This window comes from Equus przewalskii, chromosome 4, assembly GCF_037783145.1.
Source record: "Equus przewalskii isolate Varuska chromosome 4, EquPr2, whole genome shotgun sequence".
NCBI classification, from domain to species: Eukaryota; Metazoa; Chordata; class Mammalia; order Perissodactyla; family Equidae; genus Equus; species Equus przewalskii.
Window position 1 is genome coordinate 70,917,102 of NC_091834.1, and position 12,855 is coordinate 70,929,956.

The 12,855-nt window shown below is 36.3% G+C and overlaps 1 long non-coding RNA gene across 1 annotated transcript; it reads left to right on the forward strand.

The window, feature by feature from the left end:
• The first annotated feature begins 14 nt into the window (after nt 1-14).
• On the forward strand, nt 15-525 carry LOC139083057 (uncharacterized). Its single transcript, XR_011539558.1, has 2 exons — nt 15-138; nt 224-525. It is a non-coding gene; the product is annotated as an uncharacterized lncRNA (long non-coding RNA).
• The last annotated feature ends 12,330 nt before the right edge of the window (nt 526-12,855 follow it).

Here is a 12,855-nt window from a genome sequence, read left to right on the forward strand (position 1 = left end):
ACAATCCCCACTGCTGACGACTCCCAGGATGCACCGGCGCGCTCCCGTGTAACTGGCTGCGGGATGACGGTCACGCTCTGCTGGAGACGGAGGGGAGTGAGCTCACGGGGCTTCCCCACGGGGCCCAATATCTTACTGGTAAAGTGGTTTAGTGTATTTGTACAAAAGCTCGCTTAAAAGTAAGATCAAGAACTGACGGCGAGTGTTTTTTACCCCGTTCAAGGTTTCAAGACTCACCAGTAGTTATGTCCTTTTCTTTGACTGAAATGAAGACGTAACAGCTGGATGAGATACCAGAGCAGAGCCATCCGTTTCGGACGCTTCTAAACCAGCGGCTTCCAGCGTTTCTCAAGCTGGGAATCAATCCCCTGTCACCATCTTCCAAAACTGCCTGTGACATTTGTTAATTCTTCTTAACCAATGGGGCAAAAACACGTTTAATAAGACGTTTTGGGAAATGTTAAAAGCATTTGTAGGGAAAAACAAAGTTTAGGAAAAATGGCTTAAGCTCTGTAAGCTCTTTGATTCAGGTTCCAGAGTTGTGTGTTTCCTTATTCCGGAGCGCCGTATATGGTACACTTTAGTGATTTCTTCTCAGTCATGTTTTTATGACACCCATCCCAAATATCCCCAAATATTTACGAAAAGATGTAAAATTGTTACTTTTAAATCGTACGAATGAATTACATGTGTAAGTCTTAACCCTTTCTGAAAGGCCTTCTTGAAGTCTAATATTAGTGAAGTCCTTACTGAACGTTTTTAGTCACCCAGTCTCCTGAACTGTCATTTACTGACTCAACAATTTGTTTGGCAGCTTCAGATTGTAAATTGTTAATGATGTGGGTTAGGGATGAAGTCGCCTGCTATGTCTGATAGTCTGTATCTCAGATACAGCAGTTACATTCAGTTCAACGTCCATAATTAGCATCGTTGTATCGTTGGTTATCTTTTTTCTTACGCATTGCTAACCTCTCTAGACTGACAGCAAAACTTTATATTCCTAGCTCCTAACACACCCCCAGCAGGTGCTCAATAGTGTTGGCTAATAATAATTATTTGGCTAATAATAATAAATGTGCCAAAGATTTCATGACAGACAAAGAAGTGGCAAATAAACCAAACCAAGTTGTCTTGCAAATTGGAAGACGGACAAAATAATGTTGTCAGTATTGCTTCTCTAAACTTGATTATTTTCTGTCTTTGCCTCATTTGCCTTGAGCTATTTTTAGTTTTGTACCTTTCTAATCAATTGTATTTGAAATAGAAGCTTTTTTTTTATGGTTTCCAAAATAGTCTCTTGTATTCCAATGTGAACAGTTTGGGCATTTAATTTTCCCTCTATGTTTATTTCAGTTAGCTAAAGTCAGCAGAGACTACTTTAACGTTAGTGTTATTACGGGCTTGTTTCTAGGTGTGTCAACATTGAAGACAGTGGTTTGGTTTTAAGTATGAAGAGTCTATGCGTGGTAAAATGCTTTTTCTTTAAATTAATATATTAAGAGATCAATTAATGACCTGGCCCATCTGAAAAAAGAATGGCAGAAGTTTGTGCAGGGATGTTTTGGGCCCAAGTAGTTTTAAAATACAATTGGTTAACTTTCCCTAACCAGTACCCACCCCATCAGGCAATTTAACAAAGACATCACGATATATGCTTCTGTGGACTTTATCTACAGTCCTACTTTCCAAGTAGCATGATATCCTCATTCTCAGTTTTCTCTTCTTACTACCTTAGTGATTAAAAAAAAAAATCAGATCATTTACTCCTTTGCTTAAAACTCTCCAGTTCCATCACATTAAGCAGAAATCCAAGCTCTTTTTCAAGACCCATGAAGCCCTACACATTCTGGCCTCTGCCTGCCTCTCTGATGTCAACTCACCGCTCACTCATACTCATTCCATTTCAATCACACTCACCTTTTTGTTGTTTGTTAAACATGCCAATTTTGTTGTTCCCTATTGAATTTGCCGTGGCTATTCTCTCTCCGGGTAATAATTTTCCCACAGACTTTTTATTGGCTGTTTTCTCACCATCATTCAAGGCTCAGCTCAAATTTCACCTCCGTTGCTGAGCACCTCACAAAAGATAGCTCTCCCATTACCTTCTACCCACTTACCTGCCTTATTTTTTCCTCATAGTGCCTATCACTAACTGAAATTATATTATGTATGTATTTGTTTATATGTGCAGTAGGTATTTAGTTCCTCTGTCGACTTGAGGCACCGGGATCTTGACAACAAATGTTGATTAAGTCCACCTTGATCATGTATTTTTTCCTTAATCTCTGAAAGGGTTCTTTTAAATACTTCTTAATGTTGGACGAGCAGTATTGGTATTTTTGGTGGGACAGTGCTTTGTTGTGCAGACACAATATTGCAGGATGTTTAGCGTCCCTAGCCCATGCCCACTAAATGCCAACAGGATCCCCCAGTCCTGAGGACCACCTACTGCCGTCGCACATTGCCAAATGCTCTTTGGTTGTGGATATGGATGCTGTCCCTTGGTGAAAACCACTCAAAATTTCATGAAGAAAGTAAAAGGAGTAACTGAAAACAGAATGAAACCAAACAGCAAACAGTTCACACACACTTGAGTTGTGTACATACACACTGCCCCCTCCCCCTACCAACACTACAGTATCTTAATGATTTAGATCCTCTTCCTCTTTGGTTCTGTTGGTTTTATGTTTTCTCTTATCTCAGATTCCCTTCTTTTTCCTATCAGCATCTCTGCCAGACAGGTTCCACTGGTCACTTTCTTATAGCAGCACTGATATGCAGATTGAAGTGATAGTTCTGCTTCTATATCGGCCACTCAGTTTAGTCTTTAAGCTGCAGAGAGGTGGTTTGATGTGGTATAAGGAATATTAGTTTTTCCTTTGCTGGCTTTTGGATTTGGATATTTAGTTAATCTCTCTGAGACTCAGTTTCCTTTTACAAAATGTATTGTATGAGGGTTAAATGAAATGTTTCTAAAGTGTCCAGAGCTCAGTACTTCTCACTTCCTCCTTTAATTGTATTTTTGTTTCCTCAGTCAGTGGTTAAGAGTTATAGTCTCTGGGGTCAGACTGCTTGGTTAGAAAGCTAGCTACGCTGCTTACTAGTTGTATGACAATAGATAAGTTACTAAACTTTTCTAAGACTCAGCTTATTCATCTATCAAATGGGGTATAATAATACCTACTTCGTGTGTATATTATTGAAGATTAAATATATCCAGAAATAAGTTCCTGGAATTAGTTGCTGGCATGTAGTAAACCCTCATTAAATAGTAACTGTTGTTACTATTGGCTGTTAATCCAATCCATGAGAATGAGGTCTCCAGGATGTGGCTTTTCTCCATTGTGAACATGCTCTTCTACAGGCACACACAGTAAATAGAAAATGCCTGTGGAACTCTTGGATGCAGAGGCATTTTAGGCCTCTTAGGCTTTGGGTTGAGGGTTGAATGGAAAACATTCCTCGATTACTTTAAAGCTGTGGTGTTTATGACAACAACCATCTAGTTGTTCCCTGTCGGGGGTGAGGGGGATTTTACTATTTAACTATTTCATACCCACTGGAGGTTATATTTGTACTTAAAACATATTCTCCACTCAGCTAGTGTTGCATCAGTAACTCATCATATTACTGATGAGTAATATGTGAAGGGGGGTTTTGAAAATATGGTTGATAGGGTCTAGATATGGGTAAAGAGCCTCAAGAAATCATTCAACTCAAATGATCTCTAGGATCACTCCAACAAAATCCAGCAAACAAAGAAACACACTCTTAATTCCTCTTGAATTCTTTTTATAATTACAGTAGCTAATCTGTAACTCTGTACTGCTTTCTCCATAAATTGCAGCAAAGGAAAAGACAGCGTTAAAAGCTTTGCTAAAAGAGAATTATAAGAATGGAGACTATGGGTTCAGAGGAATGTATTACTCTTGATAGATTGTTATGGGGTAATTAATTGCAGAGCTTGTAGGACAGAAGGAAATGCTTTTATATTACTTCCGAGAGATGGCATGCCACACTGTTTTGAATATGGTACCAAGATTTTTACCTTACCTCCTTGGCTTTAGTAAGGTCCAGTGTCTGAAGAAGATAAACGTTATTCTTCTTACAACCTGTACTTAGAACTCATTTGCTTGTACTCCATAGATGAAGGAACTCTGTTTTGCCAAGTGGCTTCAAAAAAATCATGTTTCTTTTTTAAGTTTGTCTTTGACTTATAAGTCAAGGGTCATATGGTGTATACTGTAATTGGAGATGTTAACCTGGGCATTACTAATGTTAAATGATGTATTGGCAGGGATGAATTTCTGGAATGCAGTGAATATAATAATATCCTCCACTTCTTTGACCTGAGCCTGCCTTTTTGGTTTTTAATGTGCCTTCAGTCTATCTTAATGAACTGTTATTTCCCAGCTGTAGCTCAGATTTAGTATTCTGTCTAGATCACTGACCAGGACAATAACTGCTATGTTGTACATGTATAGTTCCTCTTCTAAAAGGAACTATCATTTCTTTAGCAGGTGCTAGACCGATGAGCAACTTCCTCTGTGGCCAGCATCTGCTGGCTACAAGTTCTGCCTTTGAAAGTCTCTGGTAGCAACATGAACCACCATTCTTCTAAAGCAATGCCACATTCATTTTCTTCCCCAAGCTGTCTGAATGCTTTGTTCCTCTTTTGGCATTAAGTATCTGGGGTTATCCAGAATCCAGAATTTAGTCTTTCAATTCAAGAGAACATACGCCTATGCCATCCTTCACTAAAATAGACATCACTGGTAGCCAGAGACAAAGAACATTACTTTAGTCACTGATTGAGCAGTGGAGGGCAAAATTTTCCAAGTCAGTTGCTACCAAGAAATGGTTTCGGAGAAGAAAGGAGAAGTGGCTTCTGCTTATTTTATAACTCAGAAGTGAGTCATAGCTAGAAGCTGAAGGAAGACACGTCTGGGATCCCATCAGAGGAGGCAGGATAGATTGACATCAGGTTATTGCAGTGACTGGTGTGTGTGTCAGGAAATTCATAAAACCCAGACCTCCTCATTAGAAATGGAGCCAAGCCAAGTGAATAGAGACATTTTATTGGAGCCTCACAATGAAAAAAAAAAAACCAACCCAGAGCTAGTCAGTATTTCCCATTAATAATAGGACATTCATCACCAAGATCATTACGTTAGAGCCAACTAATCGTTAGGCCAACAGGATGGAATAAGCCAAGCTTTCCAGAGCTGTTCAGCTGCTGGAGAAAAAATATCTGCTCAGGCTAAACACTCTGGTTCCAGCATTTTACAGAGGTGTATGGGCAAGATGCAAAAGGTCATTTTTAACATTGTTCCAGGCACCATCTAGAGCTCATTTGCATTTGTGGCCCTGACTTCTACCAACGAACCTCAGTAATCTGTGGGAGTCAATCACATACACAAGCCTGTGGTGTCCAGGGAAGTAGAGGAACCCTACCCTGAGGCACTGACAGATTCGAATTTTACTTACCTTGCTGGGCTTCCAGGAGCAGGCTAAGAATGCCTGGATGGGACAAATTTATAGTTTTGAAAAGTTGTGAGATTATCTCTTTATATAGCACTTCATCTATGGTAATGGATTGATTAAGAACATCTCATTTTTGGAGACGTCATTGGTTGGCCCAAAATTTATCTCTGCGACTTACTAACTGTGTATTTGTGCAATATCTAACTTATTGAAACTTGAGTTTTCTCATCTGTAACGAGAACATCATCAGTCTTCATAGGATTACCAATGCAGGTTAAATGAAGTGACATGTAAAATGCCTAATATGGTCAGTGTATAGAATTCTTAGAGATGTGGGACTAGCTGATCAGGTAATAGTTAAGTGCTGCACAAGGAAACTTAAAGTCAGGATTATCTTGCCTCATAGAAGGGTTAACAAATATTTATTGTGAAAATCAGATTTTCTTAGAAAACGTGGTTTCATGCTATATGGGGTCATAATGATTGATTTATATTTAAAAACACTTAAACAGTAACTAATATGTGCCAGGGACTATTCTACACATTAACAAATATAAATCCCTTTACTCCTTAAATTAATCCTATGAGGCAAATACAGTTATTATCCCCGGTTACAGATGAAGAAACTGAGGCATAGTTAAGTAATTTATCCAAGATCACATAATGAGTGAGTGGCAGAGTCAGGATATGAACCCAGGAAATCTGACAAAGTCTATGCTCTTAAACATTGCCCATATGCTTTTATGTGGAAAATGTCCACAGTATCAAATGCCATTTTAATTTTCTTTGAAATAAGGTGTTGCTTAGGAACCCTAAGCATGGTGTCACTGAGCGGTTGGGGTTTGTATGCTTCCCTCCAGGCTCTAGTGGGTGAATGAGTGAATACCAGTATTCACCTAATTTGTCAATTGATTTTGACTTAGATTTAATAAATATGTACAAAAAATTGTTTTTTAAAAAACATAAAGTATGTCTGACCCAGACTCAGAAGCACACTTGATGGATATAGAAGTTACATGTCAAAGAACATAGATTGTGATGTGTTGGCAAATCTCAGCTATCATGAAACCACTAAAGTCCACATAATATACAAAATTAAAAAGAAAGAAAAGAAAATCAAAAGAACCTTTTGAAAATCTTTGCTTAGAGGTCAAAAACTTAAACTAGTCACTGGAAAAGTATAGAGAGGTTATGAACAATTTAGTGTGTGTGGTTCATAAGGAAATATTAATTCCTCTGTACAGACCAGGTGCTCATTATGATTAAGAGCTGGTAACCATGGAGACAGACAGCATGAAATTTATAAAATTAAAAACATACCAGATAAAAAATGCAAATAGCTTAAGAGAGTGAATCATGCCCCAACTGGTCTTAGCTTGATTTCCCTTGAATCTAAAACCTTGTAAAATTTCTATCTGGCCATTTTCTGAGTAAAATCGCTCATTTTTCAGACCTTGAATTTCTGCTTTGGATAGCTCAACTTGTTCACTTGATAATACCTTTTATTTAGAGTCAATTTAGACATGATGGAATATATAGGGCTAGAGTTTTTATAGGTAAGCAAAAGCTTGGAAGTGGTGACTTTTAAATTGATCTCAGAAACTTGAATGAGTATCTGAACCTTTTATGTCAACATTTATTGTGAGTTTTCAGTTGACATATTGTAAGTGATTGGTCACTTTTAGTTTTTAAATCTATTTCTTTTGCTAAATCATATAGATGGTCCAGGCAGAGAACTTTATGGTATAACATTAGTTTCTGTATTATGGAATGATTTATTTATGAAATGGTAAGTTAGAGAGCAATAATAAAGTTTCTTTACTCTTGCCCTGTAATATTTTGATGATTTTGAATCCAGTATGACAACAGGCTACTTATTTGTGAATATTCTAAAAGTGGTATTGTTTGAATTAAAAATCTTTATAAATAAAAAAAATTATGACAAAAAGAGTTTACTTTATGGAAGAATAATTTTACTCAAGGAGGTTGCCAGATTTTCTATTTAAAGGAAAATTCTGTGTTTTAAGAGTAGAATAGATGATATATAAAAAAATGATTACAACTGGTTCAATTGGGGAAAAAGTCCCATACAACGCTATTCGCAGTTTCATTTTATTGTGATTTGGACCCATTTTAGTACAATTTAAGCTCTCAGTTGTCAGGAGAGTTAAGTAGCTGACCTCAATCTGACAAAGTGAAGCACTGCTTTTGCAAGCATGCCTATCAACACTAGGATGTATTAAAGTGAATGTGTTTGCAGTGTCACAGTAGGGGCATAATCCCTTCATCTTCTCTGCTTTAGTAGGGCCCCTAGTAAGAATACTCTACCTACCTTTGGTCACCAGGGCTTTAAAAGGGACCTAGAGAGACAACAGAGGGCTCAGGGATAAGTGACAGAGTTGATTCAAGTGATTCAAAAATCAGTCCTGGAAGAGTGTTCTTGAAGTGTGTTCTGTGGTCCAGTTGCATCCAATTACATGGAGAATTTGTTTAAAAATTCCAATTTCTAAAACTAGTTCTCCAGATAGTTCTTAGGTCCATTGTAATTGGGGAAAATAAATTATTGGGGCTGTTCTTTGGGAAGAGGAGACATAGGGGCAACTGATAGCAATCTTTATCTTAATTAACAGTCAGCATTGAATAAGACCCAGTTAGAATGATCTGTTTTCCTATCATAGATCATTTTTCAGTTATTGATGAAGTGGGAAATACAAATATTTCTTGCTATTTGTTTATGTATCTAATGACCTTTTTTCCTCATTAGTTCTTTCTGCCTTACCTTCTCTAAAATTTAATTTTTTTAAATGTATAAAACCATTCTGATGATTTCCATCATTAGAAATATTGACACATGTCATTCCTTTCCTAGCACTGAGAGGATAACAAAATGGACAATATCCTCAGTTTTAAAAACACAGCAATGTACTCGGGAGTTTCATATGGTTACTGCTTACAGCAATCTTCTGTCAAAGATTAGGACAAAGCATTAAATGCAACTCCCTGAAGGTGCTCAGAAAGATGTGTGGTGAATTACTAATATGTGGCTTTCTGGTGATTCGACATTAACCAAGGATTGAATTTATAAGGTCTTGGACCTATCTCCCCTAAACATTTCTTCTCTCTGTAGGTATTTGGAAAGGAGCTAAATAACCTGGAGTGCTGGTATTCTAAATTGCTGGCTGAGGGCCCATCCATATGCTTTGGAACTGAGACCAGCAAGGAGCGAGGTAGTTAGCCTATTATGAAAATTGAGTAGCTCTAACAAGCATTCTTGCTACACAGCTATAGCTGGATAAAGTGGGGCTTGGGCCCAGGGTTTTGCCTCTTTCCGTTATATCACACTGATTTCTCATTCATTTCATAGTGTTATAATATCCATCTACTGACATTCCACAAATACTTATTGAGTAAATTGACAATTAAGATTTTAAAGTTTTATTCAACATGAAGCTCAGTTTGAATCAATATGTGTGACATAGCCATGAAAACCATGAGTATGATCTTGGGCTGCAGGAATTGATGTGTAATATCTAGAATGGGGAGGGAAAGTTCTATTTTGCTCTTTCCGTGGGCCATGCCCAGCAGTATATATGTGCATATGTGTGTGTTTTAATTGAGGTATAATTGACATATAACATTATATTAGTTTCAAACTTACAACATAATGATTCGCTATTTGTATACACTGCAAAATGATCTTCACGATAAATCTACTTACCATCCACCACCATATAAAATTACAAAATTTTTTTTCTTGTGATGAGAACTTTTAAGCTTTACTGTCTTAGCAACTTTCAGATATGCTGTACAATATTGTTGACTATTGTCACCATGCTGAACATTACATTCCCATCACTTACTTATTTTATAACTGAAAGTTTGTACCTCTTTACCTCCTTCTCTCTTTTCGCCAACCTCTCAACACCCTCCTCTCTGGAAGCCAATAATTTGTTCTTTGTATCTATGGGTTTTCTTTTGCTTGTTTGTTTTGTTTTTTAGTTTCCACATATAAGTGAAATCATATGGTATTTGTTTTTCTCTGTCTGACTTATTTCACTTAGCATAATACTCTCAAGGTCCATCTATGTTGTCACAAATGGCAAGATTTCATTCTTTTTTATGTCTGAGTAGTAGTTCATTTTGTGAACACACACACATACATACACACCACATCTTCTTTATCCATTCATCCATCGATGGACACTTAGGTTGTTTCCATCTATTGGCTAGTATAGTGTTCTTTTATGAATAACCCACTTTCAGAGAAACATTAATGAACTGGATATTAACTAGGATTGTGATAAGACTAGAATTATTAGTTGAAGAACATAGTTGAAAGACTGGGATGTTAATGAGAAAACTCGGTCAGACTATCTGGTATTTTTGATGGCTTCAACCTGTAGGAGAGGCCCTAAAGGAAAGGAACTGGACTTGTTATTGATGGCCAGTGGGTAAAAGTGATAGGCATGCTTTAGCTCAGTGTAAGGGAAAGCTGCCTAATGTTCTAAGAGGGAATTGGCTGTCTTGGTGAGCAGTGAACTCTTGATCAATCACTTGGTTGGCTTAATGAACACTTGGCTGTGATGTTGTAGAAAGGATTCAGACTTCAAAAGGATGATTGGCTTAGATGTTCTTGAAGGTTCCTTCTGAACTTGACATTCTCTGCTTCTCTTATCTCTTCCTCCCACCACCCCCAAGTCTTATGCTAGTTGTCTGGTGCTCATTACAAGGGTTTGTTTCAAGAGTCTCTGAGACACTGCTATTTATCTTTCCAAAGCCTTTATTCTTAGTATTTCTTTATTTCAAATTGGAAGAAAAAAATGGATTTTTTCCTATTTCTGAAAAGAAAACCTTTGTTAATAATTTAATATTTATAAATACATAAATATATATGGTATATTTTTAATATTGTTCATATTTTATCATCAGCCTGTGTGACTGATACTATTTCATGAACTATCTTGTAGGCTAAAGTGAACAGATGAAAAATGGGTTCTGTATCTTTTATTTAGGCCAGCAAAAATTTGTAATCTGAGGATCAAGATATAAGTTTAATCAAGTTTTTGAATGTAATGTGTCCCCAAAATGCATTTATTATGGACTACCTACAAAATGCTTCCTCCCATGTGTTGGAATGATCTTAACAGACTTGTGGATATCAAGTCATTGTAGCATACATTTCTGGATGATTAAATCTTAGACCAAAGTAAGTTTTCGTATTTCTTCCTATTCTAAATTCACATTGTGCTTTTCTTGGAAATGAGCTATTTTGATGTAATTTCTGAGTGAGTAAATCCCTTAAACATTGAATATCAATGTATATTTGACTTTTGAGCACATGGGTAGCAAAATATGTGCCGTGTACAGATCTGGAAACATGTTGACACTGCTTATCACACTATCTAGGTGCTTAGCTGCTCAGTTAGGGGAGCAAAACCTGAAAAAAGACAGAGATTAAATTTGTGGTATCTTTCTTTCTATGCATTTCCCTGGAATCTGTTGTTTAAGTCAGATTGTCAGAGAGTTGGGGAGGAAAATATTCAAATTTTTAAAATAATTATTTTCCTCTGGAAAATAAGAAATACAGATTTACTAATATTTACCATGTGCCTTAACACTGGTGGCCTTATACTGCCCACATGTCAGACAATCGTGTGTTCTGAGGAGTCCCCTGGCTATTCTAGGGAAAGCTGAGTCACCTTGGTGCCCATATTTATTAGTTCACTTTCAACGTGTAACAATGTGTTGTCGTCTTTGTGTGTCTGGTTAAGTGGAAGAACTAGCACTATGAAGTGCTATCTAGTTTTAGCTCAGTTAAGCTTCAAAGATTCTTACAAAAAAACTATAGGTTGAACATAATATTAATCCCTCAAAAGATTGTAAAATGAATGTCATGATTTAATAAACACAGCCAATAATGTGCCTCAACTATTTGGATCTGTTTATCTCTGTGCAGCATTTTCTTTTTTAGCTTATGACAACTACAGTTGAGTTTAGAACCAGCCTTTTGAATCACAGTGTCAATAAATGTTAAGCCAAGATTGAAAGAAATTGTGTATATTTGATTGTATTGATTTTTCGTTTAAAATATTATAAGGAATATTTTAATGTGAGGGAAAACTTTTTGGACCATTAATTAACAAACCAAAGTTATATAAAGTTTTAGTTTCTTTTTTATTTCATCTTTTTAAAATTTCTATATTGTATATTTTGAAATGTATCTACTAGCACAGTAATACATGGATACAATTAATACATTTTATATATATATATATGTGACTGTTCAACATGTTTTTACTCATAAAGGTGCATAGTATAAAAATTTGGAGTCTTGGTCTAGGTTCAATTCACTGGGGGTGAAAGAGAAAGACATATCATTTTACTTCTTCCAGAAAACATAAAAGAATGGCTCTCCACCCCATTTGCATTTGCTTCTTTCCCCAACAAGAGTAGGGACCTGTCATTCAGTTTTACGAAACCACTGTCAAGTTACTGATTTATCTGTACTAGACAGAAATTTCTAATTAAAGGAAAGAGAAGATTCACTTTTGTGGGCAAGTCTTCTTTACTGTATGGCAACTTCTACCTATATATGAAAGTTATATTTTCTTAAAAGGATAGCACATTAGCATTTGTTTGCTACCGTACTCTGATCTAATTAGGAGTTTTCTTTGTGTGCATATGTTCTAGAAGAGAAGCTTAGGTTTGCATCAGCTGAGACAAATGAGACCATAGTTAGGTGGACCAACTGATTTAATTTCTACTCTTCAAAATGATGGTACCAAAACAATAGCAACAATAAAACTCAAAAAAACCCCAAAGACCTCAAAACCTTCATTTTCATACCCTTTGGATTGAGCAGTGGAATGGGATAAAAGAATCCATTGATTCCATGGTAACCTTTCATTCATTTCCAAAGGAGATATTAAGAGATTGATTAAGAACATCAAGGGTAGCTGCTATTCTAATCATTCTTTTTATTTTGCTCAGAAAAGGTTTGAGTCTTTACAAGTCCAACAAAATACATTTCCCATATCTTTGAGAATGTGGTAATCTGTTGTGGACAGATCATTTTTATTTTCCTTTTCTTCTTGTGCTCTTTCAGTTAGAATTTCATCTAGAATATTAACCTTTTTATAATTGGTTGATGGTAAAATTATTCAACAATTTTTGTCAAATATTAAAAATTGTTCAGGATAAAAGGTAGAAATTAGATAACTTTTAATAACAATGAGTTGGTTCCTAGATTTTGTTGCAATTAAATGGAGTCAATTAGTGATAGATTAAATTCTAGATCTTGTCTCTGCCTCTATTAATAGATTTACATCTCTAATAGAAAATCAAGACTGATACCAAGACTAGTTACTGATG